General features: G+C 40.4%; 1 pseudogene; it reads right to left on the bottom strand.

The window, feature by feature from the left end:
- Positions 1 to 6,692: 6,692 nt before the first annotated feature.
- Positions 6,693 to 7,338, bottom strand: LOC111525059 (annotated as a pseudogene).
- Positions 7,339 to 7,725: the final 387 nt, after the last annotated feature.

Here is a 7,725-nt window from a genome sequence, read left to right as displayed (position 1 = left end):
GAATTCAAAACAGCTGTTTTGAGGAAGCTCAGTGAAATTCTAGATAACACAGAGAAGGAATTCAGAATCCTATCAGATGAATTTAACAGAGAGATTGAAATAAAGAGAATCAAGCAGAAATTCTGGAGCTGAAAAATTTAATTGACATCCCAAAGAATGCATCAGAGTTTCTCAACAGCAGAATTGATCAAGTAGAAGAAAGAATTAGTGAGTTTGAAGACAAGCTGTTTGAAAATACACAATCAGAAGAGACAAAAGGAAAAAGGAAAAAAATGGTGAAGCATGCCCACCAGATTTAGAAAATAGCCTCAAACGGGCAAACCTAAAAGTTAGAGGCCTTAAAGAGGAGGTAAAAAGAGAGATCATGGTAGAAAGTATACTCAAAGGGATAATAACAGATACTTTTCTTTTTCTTTTTTTTTTTTTTTTGAGATGGAGTTTCACTCTTGTTGCCTAGGCTGGAGTGCAATGGCATAATCTCCGCTCACCACAACCTCTGCATCCTGGGTTCAAGTGATTCTCCTTTCTCAGCCTCCCAAGTAGCTTGGATTACAGGCATGTACCACCTTGCTGGTCTAATTTTGTATTTTTAGTAGAGATGGGGTTTCTCCATGTTGGTCAGGCTGGTCTCAGACTCCTGACCTCAGGTGATCCACCTGCCTCAGCCTCCTAAAGTGCTGGGATTAAAAATGTGAGCCAGCACGCCCAGCCAATAACAGAGAACTTTCTTAACCTAGAGAAAAATATCAATATTCAAGTACAAGAAGGTTATAGAACACCAAGTAGATTTAACCCAAATAAGACTGCCTCAAGACATTTAATAATTAAACTCCTAAAGGTCAAGGATAAAGAAGAAATACTAAAAATGGCAAGAAAAAAGAAACAAATAACATACAAAGGAGCTCCAATACATCTGGCATCAGACTTCTCAGTGGAAACCTTGCAGGCCAGGAGAGAGTGACATGACATATTTAAAGAGCTGAAAAACAACAACAAACAACAGCAACAACTACCGCAACAAACCCAACTGTTTTCCTAGAATAGTATATCCAGTGAAAAAATCCTTCAAACATGAAGGAGAAATAAAGACTTTCCCAGACAAACAAAAGCTGAGGAACTTCATCAACAATAGACCTGTCCTACAAGAAATGCTAAAGGGAGGTCTTCAATCTGAAAGAAAAGGACATTAATAAGCAATAAGAATTGCCAGGCGTGGTGGCTCAAGCCTGTAATCCCAGCACTTTGGGAGGCTGAGACGGGTGGATCACGAGGTCAGGAGATTGAGACCATCCTAGCTAACACGGTGAAACCCCGTCTCTACTAAAAAATACAAAAAACTAGGCAGGCGTGGTGGCGGGCGCCTGTAGTCCCAGCTACTCGGGAGGCTGAGGCAGGAGAATGGCGTAAACCCGGGAGGCGGAGCCTGCAGTGAGCTGAGATCTGGCCACTGCACTCCAGCCTGGGCGACAGAGCGAGACTCCGTCTCAAATAAATAAATAAGCAATAAGAAATCAACTGAAGGTTAAAAAAACCCCTCATTGGTAATAGTAAGTACACACATAAACATAGAATATGAAAACACTGTAATTGTGGTGTGTCAACTATTCATACCTTGAGTAGAAAGACTAAAAGATGAACCTATCAAAAAATAACAACAGTTTTTCAAGACATAGACAATATAATAAGATACAGAAAGAAAAAACAAAATGTTAAAAAGTGGGGAGATGAAGGTAAAGTGTAGAATTTTTATTAGTTTTGTCTTTGCTGATTTGTTTTTACAGTGTTATGTTTTCATCAGTTTAAAATAATAAATTATAAGATGATTTTACAAGCCTTGTGGTAACTTCAAATAAAAAAAAAACCTAAAACAGATACACAAAAAATAAAAAGCAAGAAATTAAAACATACCACCAGAGAAAATCACCTTCACAAGAAGGAAGGAAGGAAGGAAGGAAGGAAGGAAGGAAGGAAGGAAGGAAGGAAGGAAGGAAGGAAGGAGGGAGGGAGGAAAGGAACTACAAAACCACCAGGAAACAAGTATCACCATTGAAGTAGTTAAGTGCTTACTTTTCAATAATAATATTGAATGTAAATGGACTAAACTCTCCAATCAAAAGACACAGAGTGGCAGAATAGATTAAAAAAAAAAAAAAGACCCAACAACCTGTTGCTTACAAGAAACACACTTCACCTATAAAGACACACATAGATTGAAAATAGGGAAAGGATGTTTCATGCAAATGGAAGCCAAAAAAGAGCCAGAGTAACTATACTACATCATACCAAATAGATTTCAAGACAAAAACTATAAAAAATACAAAGAAGTTCATTACATAATGACAAAGGGTCTATTCATCAAGAGACTATAACAATTACAAATATATATGCATCCAATACTAGAGCACCCAGATATATAAAGCAAGTATTATCAGAGCTTAAGAGGGAGATAGCCCTCAATACAATAATAACTAGAGACTTCAAGACTCCACTTTTAGCATCGGATAGATCATCAAGACAGAAAATCAACAACAAAAAAATCACACTTAATCTGCACTACAGACCACATGGACCTAATAGATATTTACAGAGCATTTCATGCAATAGCTGCAGAATACACATTCTTCTCCTAAGTAAATGGATCATTCTCAAGGAGAGAACATATGTTAGGCCAAAAAAAACAAATCTTTAAAAAGTGAAAAAAAGCCAGGTGTGGTGGCTCACACCTGTAATCCCAGCCCTTTGGGAGGCCAAGGCAGGGGGATCACGAGGTCAGGAGATCGAGACCATCCTGGCTAACACGGTGAAACCCTGTCTCTACTAAAAATACAAAAAATTAGCTGGGCGCAGTGGTGGGTGCCTGTAGTCCCAGCTACTCAGGAGGCTGAAGCAGGAGAATGGCGTGAACCCAGGAGGCGGAGCTTGCAGTGAGCCGAGATGTGCCACTGAAAAAGTGAAAAAGAAATGGAAATCTATTTGGTATCTTCTCTCACCACAATGGAATTAAACTAGAAATAAAAAATAAGAGGAACTTTAGAAACTATGCAAACACATGGAAATTAAATACTATGCTTCTGAATGACCAGTGGGTCAATGAAGAAATTAAGATAGAAATTTAAACATTTCTTGAAAGAATTGAAAATGAAAACACAACATACCAAAACTTATGGAATACAGCAAAAGCAATAGTAAGAGAAAAGTTTATAGCAATAAACACCTACATCGATAAAGTAGAAAAACTTTAAATAAACAACCTAAGATGCATCTTAAGGAACTGAAAAGCAAGAAAAAAACAAACCCACAATTACTAGAAGGAAAGAAAGAATAAAGATCAGAGTAAAAACAAATAAAATGAAAATGAAAAAACGATACAAAAGATCAATGAAATGAAAATTTTTTTTTTTTTTTTTTTTTTTTGAGACAGAGTCTCGCTCTGTCGCCTGGGCTGGAGTGCAGTGGCCGGATCTCAGCTCACTGCAAGCTCCGCTTCCCGGGTTTACGCCATTCTCCTGCCTCAGCCTCCCGAGTAGCTGGGACTACAGGCACCCACCACCTCGCCCGGCTAGTTTTTTGTATTTTTTAGTAGAGACGGGGTTTCACTGTGTTAGCTAGGATGGTCTCGATCTCCTGACCTCGTGATCCGCCTGTCTCGGCCTCCCAAAGTGCTGGGATTACAGGCTTGAGCCACCGCGCCCGGCGAAAATTTGTTTTTTAAAAAGATAAACAAAATTGGCAAACCTTTAGCCAGACTTACTGAGAAGACCCAAATGAATAAAATCAGAGATGAAAAATGAGACATGACAACTGACAATGCAGAAATTCAAAGGATCAATAGAGACTACTTTGAGCAACTACATGCCAGTAAATTGGAAAATTTAGAAGAAATGGAGAAATTCCTAGACACATACAAGCTACCAAGATTGAATCATGAAGAAATCGAAAACCTGAATAGATTGGTAACAGGTAATGTGATCAAAGCCACAATAAAAAGTCTCCCTGCAAAGGAAGGCCTGGGACCCAATGGCTTCACCCTTGAATTTTACCAAACATTTAAAAAAGAACTAATACCAACCTGACTCAAACTATTCAAAAATATAGAGAAGGGAATACTTCTAAATTCATTCTACAAAGCCAGTATTACCCTGATACCAAAACCAGAGACACATCCAAAAAATGAAAGAAAGAAAGAAAAAGAAAGAAAGGAGGGGAGGGGAGGGGAGGGGAGGGGAGGGGAGGGAAGGGAAGGGAAGGGAAGGGAAAGGAAAGGAAGGGGAAGCTACAGGCCAATATTCTTGATAAATGTTGATGCAAAAATCCTCAACAACATACTAGTAAGCCAAATTCAACAACACATTAAAAAAGATCATTTATCATGACCAAGTGGGATTTATCCCAGGGATACAAGAATGGCTCAGCATATGCAAAGCAATCAATGTAATACATCATATCAACAAAACGAAGGACAGAAATGATATGACTACTTCACTAGATGCTGAAAAAACATCTGATAATATTCAACATCTTGGTCAGGCACAGTGAGTGTCTCATGCCTGTAATCCCAGCATGTTGAGGGGCCAAGGTGAGAGAATCAGTTGAAGCCAACAGTTTGAAACCAATCTGGCCAATATAGCAAGACTCCACCTCCACTAAAAATAAAAAATTAACCAAGTGTGGTGGCGTGTCCCTGTAGTCCCAGCTACTCAGGAGGCTGAGATGGGAAAAATCAATGGATTTTGTGATAAAAAAAAAAAAAAAAACTCTCAAGAAACTGTATATAGAAGGAACGTACTTCAACATAATAAAAACCACATATGACAGACCCACAGCCAGTATCATACTCAATGGGGAAAAACTGAAAGCCTTTCCTGTAAGACCTGGAACAAGAGAAGGATGCCCACTTTCACCGCTGTTATTCAGCACAGACTGGAAGTCCTAGCTAGAGAAATCAGAGAAGAGAAAGAAATCAGAGAAGAGAAAGAAACAAAGAGCATTCAAACTGAAAAGAAAGAAGTTAAATTATTCTTGTTTGCAGATGATATAATCTTATATTTGAAAAATCTAATGACCTGCTCCCCCCAAAAAACTATTAGAACTGAAAAACAAATGCAGTAAAATTGGATGATAAAAAATAAACATACAGACATCAGTAGCATTTCTATATGCCAACAGCAAAAATCTGAAAAATCAAGAAAGTAATCTTATTTACAATAGCTGCAAATAAAATAAAATACCTAGGAATTAACCAAAAAGGTGAAAGACCTCTAATAACGAAAACAATAAAATACTGATGAAAGAAATTGAAGAGGACATCAATAAATGGAAGAATATTCCATATTCATGGATTGGAAGAATCAATATTTTTTAAATGTCTATACTACCCAAAGCAATCTACAGATTCAACACAATCCCTATTAGATACCAATGACATTCTTCACAGAGATAGAAAAAATAATCCTAAAATTTATATGAAGCCACAAAAGACCCGGAATAGCTAAAGCCATCATGAGCAAAAAGAACAAAACTGGAGGAATCACATTACCTGACTTCAAATTATACTACAGAGCTATAGTAATTGAACAGCATGGTACTGGCAAAAAACAGATGCATAGACCACTAGGACAGAATAGAGAACCCAGAAACAAATCCACACAGTACAGTGGACTCGTTATAACAATGTTGTCAAGAACATACACTGGGGAAAGGACAGTCTCTTCAATAAATGGTGCTGGGAAAACTGGATATCCATATGCAAAAGAATGAAACTAGACTTCTCGCTCACTATATACAAAAATAAAATCAAAATGGATTAAACACTTAAAACTAAGACCTCAAACTATGAAACTACTACAAGAAAATATTGGGAGAAGTCTTCACGACATTGGTCCGGGCAAAGATTTCCTGAGTAATACCTCAAAAGCATGGGCCAGCAAAGCAAAAATGGACAAATGGGATCACATTAAGTTAAAAAGCTCCTGCACCCCAAAGGAAAACATCAACAAAGTGAAGGGACAACCCACAGAAGGGGAGAAATTATCTGCAAACTATCTATCTGACAAGGCATTAATAACCAAAACATAGGGAGGTGCCGCAGCTCATGCCTGTAATCCCAGCACTTTGGGAGGCTGAGGTGGGCAGATCACCTGAGGTCAGGAGTTTGAGACCAGCCTGGCCACCATGATGAAACTCCATCTCTACTAAAAATACAAAAATTAGCCAGGCATGGTGGTGCATGCCTGCTATCACCCAGGCTGGGGTGCAGTGGCGTGATCTAAGCTCACTGCAACCTCTGCCTCCTGGGTTCATGCGATTTTCCTGCCTCACCCTCCTGAGTAGCTGAGATTACAGGCAAATGCCACCATGCCCAGCTAATTTTTGTATTTTCAGTAGAGACAGGGTTTCATCATGTTGGTCAGGCTGGTCTTGAACTCCTGACCTCAGGTGATTCGCCCGCCTCAGTCTCCCAAAGTGCTGGGATTACAGGCACGAGCCACCGTGCCTGGCCTATTCATGAATGTTTTAAATGCCGCCTAGAATGGTGAATCTTTTCCAGATTTACTTTGATCAGATCCATCAGAGGAATCACCACCTATGGCAGCTGTAACATTACTAAAGGCATTTTTTAAAGAAAAGCTTAAGGTGGACAGGAAGTAGGATTTATGGGTGAGTATTAAGAGGTGGCAGCACAGTGGAAGCCCTCATGAGTGCAGGGCCTGCCACTTGTCCAGAGGACCACGACTAGGGATGTACTTGACCCACCATCCATCTGGAAGGAGCCGCTTCTCAGCCACCATGTCTTCAAATTCATCCGCATTGAACTTAATGAAGCTCTCACTTCTTTGAGATGTGGATCTTCTGTCCGCCAGGGAACTTGAACTTGGCCCAGTGCAGGGCCTCAATCGCATGCTCCTTGTTCTGCAGCTTGGTGCGGATGGACGTGATAACTTGGCCAATGTGAACCCTGGCCACAGTGCCCTGGGGCTTTCCGAAGGCACTTCGCATACCTGTTGGGAGGCTGTCAGCCCCAGCACAGGACAACATCTTGTTGATGCGGATGACGTGGAAGGGGTGGAGCTGCACTTGGATATGAAAGCCGTCTTTGCCATAACTTTCTACCATGTACTTATTGGCACAAATTCAGGCAGCCTCCAGGTCTTCAGAGGAGAGCTGCCCATATTCACCTGACACCATGTGTCCACAGAGTGGAAACTCATCCACTTTTGCCTTCTTCCGCCCCAGGTCAAAGATGAGAATGTTGCTATCAGGGACACCTCGGCAGAAGTGAAGCTTTGGGTAGGGCTTGTTCTTATAATACCGGTAACAACGGATGGGGCGGTGGCCCATGGTGACACCAGGATCTTTAGTGGCGCGCTTAAGAGAAAGAGCAATGCATTTCTTAAACAATAAAACTTAAACCGGAGGTCAGGAGTTTGAGACCAACCTGGCCAAACATGGTGAAACCTCATCTCTACTTAAAAAAAGACAAAAATTAGCCGGGCATGGTGGCCAGCGCCTGTAATCCCAGCTACTCGGGAGGCTGAGGCAGAAGAATCGCTGGAACCTGGGAGGCGGAGGTTGCAGTGAGCCAAAATTGCGCCACTGGCCTCCAGCTGGTTGACAAGAGCAAAACTCCATCTCAAAAAAAAAAAAAGCTTAAAAGTCAAGATTACTCCTTGATCCATGGGCTGCAGAATGGACATACCGTTAGCTGGCAGGTAAACATTAATCGAC

This window comes from Piliocolobus tephrosceles, chromosome 15, assembly GCF_002776525.5.
Source record: "Piliocolobus tephrosceles isolate RC106 chromosome 15, ASM277652v3, whole genome shotgun sequence".
Lineage (NCBI taxonomy): Eukaryota > Metazoa > Chordata > Mammalia > Primates > Cercopithecidae > Piliocolobus > Piliocolobus tephrosceles.
This window is presented reverse-complemented; position numbering and strand designations above follow the sequence as displayed.